Source organism: Choloepus didactylus, chromosome 7, assembly GCF_015220235.1.
Source record: "Choloepus didactylus isolate mChoDid1 chromosome 7, mChoDid1.pri, whole genome shotgun sequence".
Lineage (NCBI taxonomy): Eukaryota > Metazoa > Chordata > Mammalia > Pilosa > Megalonychidae > Choloepus > Choloepus didactylus.
In genome coordinates, this window is record NC_051313.1 from 59653108 (window position 1) to 59665295 (window position 12188).

Sequence of the window (12188 nt, forward strand, 5' to 3'; positions counted from 1 at the left end):
GTTATTTTCTATCAATATCAATTAGGTCAAATTGGTTTATAGAGTTTTCAAATCTTCTAAATCCTTACTAATTTTTGGTCTACTTGTTTTATCTGTTGGTAAGAAAAGGATGTTGTGGATTTTTCATCTTCCTCTTGGGTTTCTATTAGTTTTTGCTGAATGCATTGTATATCTCTGCTGTTAGGTGCATACACATTTAGGATTGTGATGTCCTCTTGGTGAATTAACCTATTTACAATTGTGAAATGACCCCTGTTACCCATTTATCACTGGTAAGCTTATTTGCTCTGAATCTAATTTGTCTGATATTATATCCTTTGATTAGTGTTAATATGGTATATCTGTATCCATTCTTTCAATTTATGTGTGCTTATATTTAATATTGCTTCTAATAGGTTGCATGTTGTTATGGGTGACTTTTAAAAATACAATCTGAAAATATCTTTCAGTTTTGTATTTAGACTATTATGTTTATTGTGTCTTCTGATATGGTAAGGTTTAACTTATTAACTTGCCATATATATTATTGTTTTCCCACATGTTTTTTGTTCCCGTTTTACTCTGTTTTTGCATTATTTTAGATTAATTAAATATTTTATGAGTCTATTTTTTCTTTTATTGGAATTTTTATGTTATTTTATTTCTGAACGCTTTAGAGTTGATATTGTTCATTGTTATCTTACCACTGTCCACTTCAAGAAATATTATAGCACTTCCCATATAGGATAAGAAACTTATAAATATATATCTCCATTATTTTTGCCCTCCAGATCTTGCACTGTTTTTGTCCTACATCTTACTTTTATGCATGTCCCATAAACTCCACAATACATTATATTTATGTTTAAAAAGACAATTATTTTTAAATAAAAAGAAAAATCTTATATACTTTTCCATGTATCTACAGTTTCTAGTTATTTTCATTCTTTTTTTCTAGATCTGTATTTCCATCTGTCATCAATTTTTTCCTGCCTGAAAGACCGGATTTAACCTTTTTTACCAAATGTCTGCTTGTAATAATTTCCCTTATCTTTTGTATGTCAAAAAAAAATTTTGCTTTTTAAAATTATTTTATTTCATTCATTCTTTAACTGTACTTTTCCAAACAAATATCTCCCTTCCTCAACTGTGTTTTTGAAAGAAATTTTTGCTGAGTATAGAATTATAGATTGATATATTTTTTCTTTCAATAATTCAAAGATGTGTCTCCCGTATCTTCTCCTTTTCATTGTTGCTGATGGGAAAACTGCTGTCCTCTTATGATGAAATCTCTACAAAATTCTCTTTTGACTGCTTTAAGGATTTTCCTTTTGTTACTGGTTTTGAGCAATTCGACCTCAATATCTGTGGTATAATTTTCATTGTGTTTTTGGGTTAGGGTTAATTGAGATTCTTGGATTTCTGGATTGACATTTTTCATCAAATTTGGAAATTTTAAACCAGTATTTCTTCAAATACATTTCTTATCCTCTCCTCATCACCTCTGTCTCTTTCAGGGTCTCCCATGATATTTATTTATCTCTTTGAAATTGTCCCAAAGCTCACAGATGATTTGATTGTTTTAATTTTGTTGTTCTTTATTATATATTTTCTATTGTTGTTTTCAAGTTCACTAACCTTTTCTTCTAAAATATCTAATCTGGTTATCCCATCTACTGTATTTTTTCATCTCAGACATTGTACTTTTCATCTCTAGAAGTTAAATTTGTTTTTTTAAACATATCTTCTACATCTCTTTTTTGAAAATATGGAATACATATGTTTAATACATATTAAAATAATTATACATTAATATAACTATATTATACATAATAAAATAAAATTAGCAAAAATATATTTTATTAACTGTTTTAAATCCTTGACTATGTTGTTTTGGGGTCTGTATTGAATAGTGATTTATTGCCTCCTTATGTGCAATATGTTCCTGCTTCTCTGCATGTCTATCAATTTTTAATGCAATTTTATTGAGATATAGTCACATACCACAAAATCATCTGAAGTGTACAATCAGGTGTTCACAGTGTCATCATATAGTTGTGCATTCATCACCACAATCAAGTATTTGAACATTTTCATTACTTTTAAGAAATAAAAATAAAAATAAGAATAAAAACAAAAATAAAAGTTAAAAAAAGAACACCGAAAATATCTCATACTCGTTCTCCCCCCTATTATTCATTTACTTTTTCCCTCCCTTTTTTCTGCACATTTGTCCATACACCAGATAAAGGAGTGTGGGCCACAAGGTTTTCACAATTGCACAGTCATCCCATATAAGCTATAGAGTTGTATGATTATTTTCAAGAATCAAGGATACTGGATTGCAGTTAAACAATTTCAGGTATTTACTTCTGGCTATTCTAATACATTAAAAACTAAATGGGATATATATACATATACATATTGCATAAGAATAACCTCCAGAATGACCTCTCAACTCTATTTGAAATCTCTCTGACACTGAAAATTTATTTTGTTTCATTTCTGTTCCCTCTTTTGGTCCAAGAAGATTTTCTCAATCCCACAACCCTGGGTCCAAGATCATCCCTGGGAGTCATATACCACGTTGCCAGGGAGATTTATGTCCCTGGGACTCATGTCCCACATAGGGTGTAGGGCAGTGAATTTACCTGCAATGTTGGCTTAGAGAGATAGAGGCCACATCTGAGCATGGGAAAAGTTTCTTTGGGGTGACTCATAGGCAAAATGATAGGTAGGCTTAGCATCTACTTTGCAGTAAGAAAATTTATAAGTGCAATCCCTAAGATCGAGGGCTTGGCCTACTACAATGGTAGTCACCAATTCTTTTGAGAATATCAGGATTTCCCCAGGTGGGGAAGTTTAATATTTCCAATTTTTCTCCATTCCCTCAAGGGGGCTTAGCAAATAATTTTTTATTCTCTGCCCAGATTACTCTAGGATGTATCAGGGTTTCATGCTAACCTGTACAACTAACCAGATCTCACCCCCTATTCAAGGTTCCATGTAATTATGGTGTTTAAGTAAACTGACCCTGCAAGTTACATTATACAACGTGCTATACAAAATATAGATTTTCCACCAAATAAACATATCTTCCTTTGGTCTCAAACAGAGGTGTTTTAAAACACAGCCAATATCATCCTTTTCCCTTTAGTCTGGTTTACCTTCGTTCTAACTAAGTCCATTTTGTTCATATCTCTAATAGAAGTCTGATCTCTTGTTCAGCTCTTTTAACATTTGCTGTATGGGATAATATTGACATTCACAGCTGCCAAACTCTGGCTCTGTATCTCATGTATCACACAGATACCTGAAGTTCCAGGGACCGACCAGGTTACACACAAATATCTCATCATTTAAGAATTTAGAAATAACCATTAGAACTCATGAATAGATGTGACTGCTATAAGAGCTTAGAATCTAGGAACGTTTACCATAAGCCTTCCTCTGATAACCTATGCTCTCAGATTCAATTCTCAGAGTTTGCACATTAAAGTTAGTCCACATTAGTGAGGCATTATAATGTTTATCTTTTCAATTCTAGATTATTTCACTCAACTTACTGTCCTTAGGGTCCATTCACCTAGTTGCATATCTCACAACTTCATTTCTTCTTGCTGCCACTAAATATTCCATTTTATGTATACACCAAAGTTCACCATTCCACTTATTGGTTGATGTACCCTTAGGTCACCTCCATCCATTGAGAATCATAAATACTGCCACCATAAACAAAAGTGTGCAATGTCCATTCATGTCCTTGCTCTCAGTTCTTCCAAATATATACCCAATAACAGGGTTGTGGGACCATATGGCAACCCCATAGTAAGCTTCCTGTGGAGCTACCACAGAGCCCTCCATATGGGCTGCTCCATTCTACTTCCCAACAACAGTGAATAGGTACATGCCTCTCTCCACATTTTCTTCAGCACTTGTATCCTTCTGTTTATTTTTTTAGAAAGTTTTATTCACACATGATTCAATCCATTCTAAGTAAACAATCAGTGATTCCCAGTATAATCAGTTAATTATGCATTCACCACCACAATCTATATGAGGACGTTTCCATTATTTCCCCAAAGAATGAGGAAAAGGAGGAAAAAAATGAAGAATAAAAATATAAAAAATAGAAGAAAAACATAAAATAAAAAAATGAAAATGATGACAACAGCACAACCAAGAATCCCATATCACTCCCTTATATCCCCTTCTTATAGACATTTAGCTTAGGTATATTGCCTTTGTTACAATTAATGAAAGCATCTTACAATGTTACCATTAACTTAGACTTGACTTTGTATTGATTGTATTTTTCCCCTATATCATCCAATTTTCAGCACCTTGCAATGTTGACATTCATTTGTTCTTCCTCTTTTTAAAAACATTCTTATTTTTGTACATTTAATCACCATTATTGACTACTGTAGGTTTTTCTAAATTATACAATCCCAATCTTTGTCTTCTATCTTTCTTTCTGGTGTTCTACATGCCCCTAGTCTTCCAGTTTCAAACATACTCACACTCATCTTTGTTCAGAGTATTTACAATATTGTGCTACCATCACACAGTATTATGCTAACCATTTCTGGATCTGTACAATCAATCCTGTTGAACCTTATGTATGCCTTCAGCATCAAATGCCAATTTTCTAACTTTTATCTCCTGACAACCTGTTTTCTCAACTTTAACTCTCAAATTTCACTCATCAATATTAGTTCATATTAGTGAGTCCATAGAGTGTCTGTCCTTTGGTTTCTGGTTAATTTCACTCAACGTAATGTCTGCTGTCTACCATTTTATCTTTTGGATTTTATATGTTGAATCTTAATTTTATTTTTCTCTCTCTCTTTTTATGCTTACTGATAGTATTCGTTTCTGCTGTCTTCTCCAAACCCGTCTGTCCTCTGTCCTGTCTTTCCCTATTTGCCTGTAGTGCTCCCTTTAGTATTTTTTGTAGAGCTGGTCTCTCATTCACAAACTGTATCAGTGTCTGTTTGTCTGAAAATATTTTAAACTCTCCCTCACTTTTGAGGGACAGTTTTGCTGAATATAGCATTCTTGGTTGGTTGTTTTTCTCTTTCAGTATCTTAAATATATCATGCCACTGCCTTCTCACCCCCATGGTTTCTACCGAGAAATTCACACATGGTCTTATTTACCTTCCCTTTCCTGTGATGGATCACTTTTCTCCTGCTGCTTTCAGAATTCTTCCTTTGTCTATGACATTTGATAATATGATTATTATGTGTCTTGTAGTAGGTCTATTCAGATCTATTCTGTTTGGGGTATGCTGTGATTCTTGAATTTGTAATTTTATATCTTTCGTAAGAGTTGGGAATTTTCAGTGATTACTTCCTCCATTATTCTTACTGCCCTTTTCCCTTCTCTTCTCCTTCTGGAACACTTATGACATATAACATTCATGTGCTTCATGTTGTCATTCAATTCCCTGAGACCCTGTTCATATTTTTCCCTTCTTTTTCCTATGTGTTTTTTAGTTTGTAGAATTCTAGGCACCCTGTCCTCCAATTCCTGAATCCTTTCTTCTGCTTCTTCAAATCTGCTGTTGTATGTCTCCACTGTGTTTTTCATCTCTTCTATTGTACATTTCATTCCCGTAAGTTCTGCCAATTGCTTTCTCAAACTTTCAGGTTCTTTCTTATGTTCACCAAATATCTTTATATCCTTCATCTCTTTTGCCTTATCTTTCCTCAACTTGTTGATTTGATTTTTGAATTGATTTAGCCTATTTGTTTGAAGAGGTTTAATTAATTGTTTAAACTCCTGTATCTCCTTTGAAGTGTAAGTTTGTTCCATTGACTGGGCCATATCTTTGTATTTTCTAGTGTGATCATAATTTTCTTTTTTTTGGCTAGGCATCTGGTTTCCTTGATTACCCCAATCAAATTTTCCCAGACAAGATGGGCCCAGGTCTCAGGAAAAAGGTGTAATCAGTAACAGATTTCCTTGAGGATCAGACATAGTAAGTTGTCAGACTTTCCTGTGATGCCTCTAGACTCTGTGCCTTTCCTATCCTGCCCAGCAGGTGCCCTTTCTCAGCCCACAGCTCCCCACTGGCATAAACAGGGGTAATGCTTTTAATTTTCAGTAGATTCTGTGCCTGCTATGAGCTGAGAGTGTCAGAAGCCACTCTTAAGCTGTTTCTGTTTTTTTTCTTTTCCCCCCAGGCCCTTGCATCAGAGTTCTCTGAAGGAGGGCAGCCACTTGAACTGGGCCCTGCCTCCCCCTTTTCTTAGGGAAGATAAGCCCTTTAGGGATTTCTTCTCCTACATTTGACCTCTTCTTTTGGCTCTCTGACTATCTTTACTCCACCTTTGCCTGGGTTAACACTGACAATTGAAAATGCCTGAGGCTTTCTCTAATGAGCTACTTAGAATGAGATAATTAAAAAAAAAAAAAAAAAAAGAAAAAGGAAAAAGGAAAGAGATCCTTTTCTTGGCACACAGCCCTTTTCCAATATTCTGAGCTCAGCCAATGCCAAAAGCCTCTCTCTGTCTCTCTCTCTCTCTGTGTATAAATATATATATATATTTATCTATATGAAACTTTTCACAGTATTAAGGTACTACAATTTATTTCCCATATACTTTCCTTTGATACTTTGTGTCCAAAGTCTTGAAAACCATTGTTTCATATATTGTTCCATTCTTTTTTTTTTCAGTTGTTTCAAAGAAGAGAGTAAATCTGACTCCTTTTATTTCATTTGATTTGCAGCAAAAGTTCATATTTAATTCTCGTTGCTATATAAAATTAAGCTTGTCAAAGAATCTTTTCACACATGCTTAGAATCTTTCATTGATTTCTTAGGAAAAATACAGGAATATAATAGAATATTTCACAACAGTTAGCATGGTGAGTTTCTGAGAGACTAACAGCAAAGAGTAGATAGGAATTGCCAGTCAGAAGTAGATGAACAGGACAGAAAAAAGGGTTTTGAACAAAGAGAAGCCATACTAGCAAGTATATTGATTCTTGAAACTGAGTCCAAAAAGAACAAATGCATATAGAAGAGGAATTTTTAGTTAAATAAATAAGCATGTCTATCTATTTGTACTTCTCAATCATTTTGAGTAAGAGGAGCCTTTTTAAATTTGACCTTAAAAAAATAGTGCAGTCCCTACTTAACAGGATTTATGTTGTTTGTATTTTTGATACAGAAAATTCAAAATGGCAGAAAATAAGTGAATTTACAAATTTTCAATTTCCTCTGTTTTATTAAATATAATAGCATCTATATACATTTGAACAAAATGAAGAGGTATGCATTTTTTAACCAATTCTTTATTTACCCACAGATAATTCTTGGCATAAACATCACTTGAGAGCCTAATGATTCCAGAGTCCCACAGAGTTTTAAAGTCTAGAAAATATAATTCAGGAAAACAATTTTAATTGATTCTATGTAAATGTATGTAAATAAATAATTATTTAGCAAATCTCTCTGTAGTTTATCCATGGTGTTTCAATTCTTCTTACTTAATTTTTCTTTGACTCTGCTAGAAACAAACAAACAAACACTTTGGATATTTTAATCAGAAATATCTGAGTTGGGTTAGAGAATGAGTGAAGTCACAGGGAGGTCCCTCTGCCCATTCACAATCCTCTATGGTTATTCAGGGTGTACCAGGGGTGAGTAGGGGAACAATTTTTGATCTCAACAAGGTTTAGTTAGCCAGTGGTACATAAGCTTGGAATAAAATTATAATTTACTTATCCCATTTATGTAGTATACTTGACTTTTTGAGATTTACAACATGAAAAAAGAAAGAATTCCTGTAAATAAGGGGAGTGGTGATTTCTTTCTTCAAAGTATAAATTTATTCTGTTTAAATCTCTTATTTTCTTCAAATGAGTCCTTAAAAAGATTCTCAGGACTTTAAAGGAAATCATCAAAATAATCAAAGTGTGCCCATACAGAGTAAAAGTCAAAGCCAGCAGAGAAACAAGAAAAACATTTAAGCAAATACAAGAGAAAAAATAAGTCAAAGACATAAGATCTGCTCATAGAGCACTTCATACAAGTTAGATTATCTGCTCCAGGCAAATAGCAATAGAGAATCACCCCTAAATCTTGTAGATTAGGACCAATAATAAATCAAGCAATTAAAACACAGGGTGTACTTGCAAGTTTCCATACTACTCTAACAACAACAAAAAAAGTTGCTTATAGAACCTCTGTTGAATCAAACAGCTTTTCCTCTCTCTGCTCTGCTGTGTAGTTTCTTTGTAGGTAGTTGACCTCTTCCTATTGTTATTCTCTGATATATTTAGCTCCTAAATGTGTATTCTGAGGCTTATTTGTTGAAATGTTGATGTTAACACATTTTTAAGCTGCATTTCGTGATTCTAATTTTAGAACATTACATTGTTTCTTTATATGTCAGCAATTTTTGATTACTGGTAGTTTTCCAGAGCCTGCAGAATTCTAACAGGAACATGGCCTACTATCTTATTCTTATTTACCTGAGGCTGTCTCAAAATCTGTGATGACTTTAAGGTTTCTTTAGTCTTTCAGTGTATTTTATTTAGCACCTATTGCATGAGTAATACATATTCGCTGCCTTTAAAGAATTTACATTTTAGTACGGTGGTAAAATAGGCATTACAAATTATAGACTGAAATATTAATATGTGCCAAGAGAGGCATTACATTAAGTGGGATTTCCTGGGGGAAAAAATGGAGAATAAGAAATAAAACAAAGAAAATTGGGTCATACAAAATTTGGTCACAATCAAGGTTCTACAACTCTATATCTCTGTTATTTGAGTCAATTTTCTTAAATGTGTGAAATTTAATGCTTTCATCAATAACATGAAGAAAACCAGTATTTAGGGATGGTAGTTGACTTAAAGATTCAATTATCTAGTAGGTACAAAAAGATGTTAGTCCCTGTCATCTTAATTAAGGCGATCAGAACTTTCACAAAAAAAGTGTTTTTGGAAAGGCCTAACAATGGGAAGGAGTTAGTCATATTTTTTTGAAAATTAATATAGAGTGTGGTGATATAGAAAGAAACATTCATGGATACAATCACAGATATAGGAAAGTGCAGGTCAATTTCAATAGCACTGAGCTCAAATTAATTAGCAGTATCATACATATACAGGAATGTCCTCAGAGTAAAATCTGGAACAGAAGTTTAAATTGAGGCAACATGAAGAAAATTCTCACATGCCAGTTAAAGTCTATGGATAGTATTCCGTTGGCAAATCAAAAACCATTGAATGTTTAAGTAAGCCTCATTACGTAAATAACCACTTAGAAAAAGCTTATGGTGTTTGGTAGCAATATTATATACAACTCTCACACGTATATTGATAGGTGAAGAAAATACACTCAAATATGTCTGCATTTAAGCATGATAGTGGAAGTGTACTTCTTGAATTAGTTGTTAGTTTACACAGCAGCATCTAGCAGTGCCTAGCATAATTTAACAAAAAATTTGGTGCATGAAAAAAAATACGTGAATTTAAGAAATATTTTCAAGTACTATCTTCTTTCAAGGTAATGTTACTGTTAAGAGTAAAGTGTTTTTGTTTTTTTTTTTTTGCACAAAACCTGGTTTTCTATGTACAAATTCAATATATGGCTTAATTGCTTGCTTTTACACAAGATTTTTTACTTAAATACGTCTTCTCTTTTTTTTATATAACTGCTTATCATATGGGGGAAAAACAGAAAAACTTCTATAGACCTCACTTTTGCAAATTGTGAAAAAAAATCACTCCAGCAGTATGTTGCAATAACCATGACTATATAAAGACTGTTTTGATAGCTGAGGATGAGGATAAGGAAACATAATTGGCACTAATATGTTTTAGTGACTATTGATAACAGCATTTTGCATACATGAATTCACTTATGTTTCTCAACATTCCCATAGATATTATTAACCCCATATTACAGATCAGAACACCCAAGCATAGAAAGCCTTCCATACGAAAAGTAAAAGTAGTAGAGATGGCATTCCAACCATATCTGACTGACTGCAAACCATATGCTAGTTTTCAATTAGTCATACTGCCTCCTTAAATACAACATTAATGTCATATGTAGACACAGTAGTGTGCAAAAATCAAATTATGTGAATTAGCTAAAGACATGGTTTCATAAATGTGATAGTCAGGAAACTAAAGCAAACTGTTTCCCAGGAGAGCTAAATAAGTGGACACATCAAATATACTAATATTGATATTTAAGCTCTTCCATATGTTGATTAGTCAGTCAAGTGATGGGATGGGGTTGGAGACCAAATGATCCTACAGGATAATTAAGTATTCATTTCAAACAAGCACTTATAGCTTACTGGGTTTTACCTGAACATTTTCATTGTGAATACAGTCAAACATGTCTATTTATTGAGATACACTAGCTATATCCCCTAGAATATTAAATACATAAATGCTAATTATTTCAGAATGATTTTTGCCATATCATGAATATAATCCTGTTATGAAGCAAAATACCCTATGATGCTGGGGAAAAAAATCCTATCCTAGATATTGTTTTTTAACTTTATCTTATGGAATATGTGAGAGTCATTTGTTTTATGGATGAATTGAAACAATATCATGCTGCAGTTTCTTAAAAACAAATTTAATATGTACTTTGGGAAATAAAAACCAACAAGATATTTTCTGCTGACACTTAATTCCACCAAAGTTAAGCCAGGAGAGAATCATAGAGTTGTCAAATGACATTGCAATGCAAAAGAAAAGTGTAACACAGTGGATTTTTTTTTTTCAAGAAAAATTTCCTAATGACACCATAGTTTAGATGACACAAACAAGTGCCTAACACAGTAACAGTTACTGCTGTGTGCTCAGTAATGGTCAAACTACCTCCTCAGTTTCAGACTATGCATTAATAAGAGAAAGAGTCGTGACAGGAAGACATCTTAAACACCTCAACTCAAGTCAAGTGAATAAATGGCAGACAAATTCTTGAGTTGAGCTAGAATCCTATGTAAACACACAGACAAACTCACACATGTAGAAATACAAGCTACTCCTTGAAATTAGAGATAGGTGTATTTATAGGGAGAAGACAGCATGGGCAGAAACAATGAAACAGAAACCCAGTTTATAGAGAAAAGCTTTTTGCAGCAATATATATTAATATGATTTGCCACAGAACCACCATGGCCAGTCTGTCATCTCTAATCTATACCTCAGAGACCGAAAATTTTGGAGCATTAAAGATTGAAACAGAGAATGAAGTCATTAATCGTTTATCATTCTTAAAACCAATTATTCTCATAAACATCAATACTAAATATGAACCACAAAGGCTGTGGTTAAATTAAATAGAAGTAATAAACATTAAGACACAGTGTGGTATTGGGAAAAAAAAAGAAAAAATTCATCTCATAATAGATAATTCTACAAAGTTACGCCAACAGTGGCAGCAGCAACAGTGACGAGATACGTGTGAGTTTATAGACATGTAGGGAGATTTCATCATCGTTACTGAGACCAGCCTTGGAATTTTCCTTTATAATAATCATCTCCAAAGAAACAATAAAGCATGCCTGCATGAAATTATCAACTATTATACCATCACCTGTCACTCCTATCCAAAATCAGGTGAGGGATCCTCATATTTGTGATCTCAGAAAATTCACCTGCTCAGAATTTTATTTGTAGGTTTCTGAAACTGAATGCTATCCATTTAAAAAAGAAATTTACAATCCATTTTTTGATTATTACTAGGTCTTTTAACTACTTAGATAAAAATAAAATTACCAAATATTAATGAGAGGATTGTTTCTTATAAGCTTAACTAATTAACCTGTTGAAATACAAAGGTCAAATACATTTTTGTAATAAAAAGGAAATAAGGAAACTTTAATGGATTTCTGGATCTTAGATTAATGAAGAAAGAGTAAGGATTGAGCCACGTAAGTAAAAAAGAAAACTCTTGATCTTACAACAGAAGACCTCAAAATGGCTTTTATTTTGTAAACAAAAAGATCTAAGTGTAGAACAATAAATGAGGAACACAGTTGATTGTAAGTATGACCAAAATACTTTGAAGCTCCTCCAATCCAGTCCATAGATAGGTCCATTGCCCCACTCCTTGACCTGGGGCTGGCATCCTGATTTGCTTGAATGTTAGAGGGCAGCAGAAGCAGTGGTTTGTGAATTATGAGCCTAGACTTTAAAATGCCCTGCAGCTTTGGCTC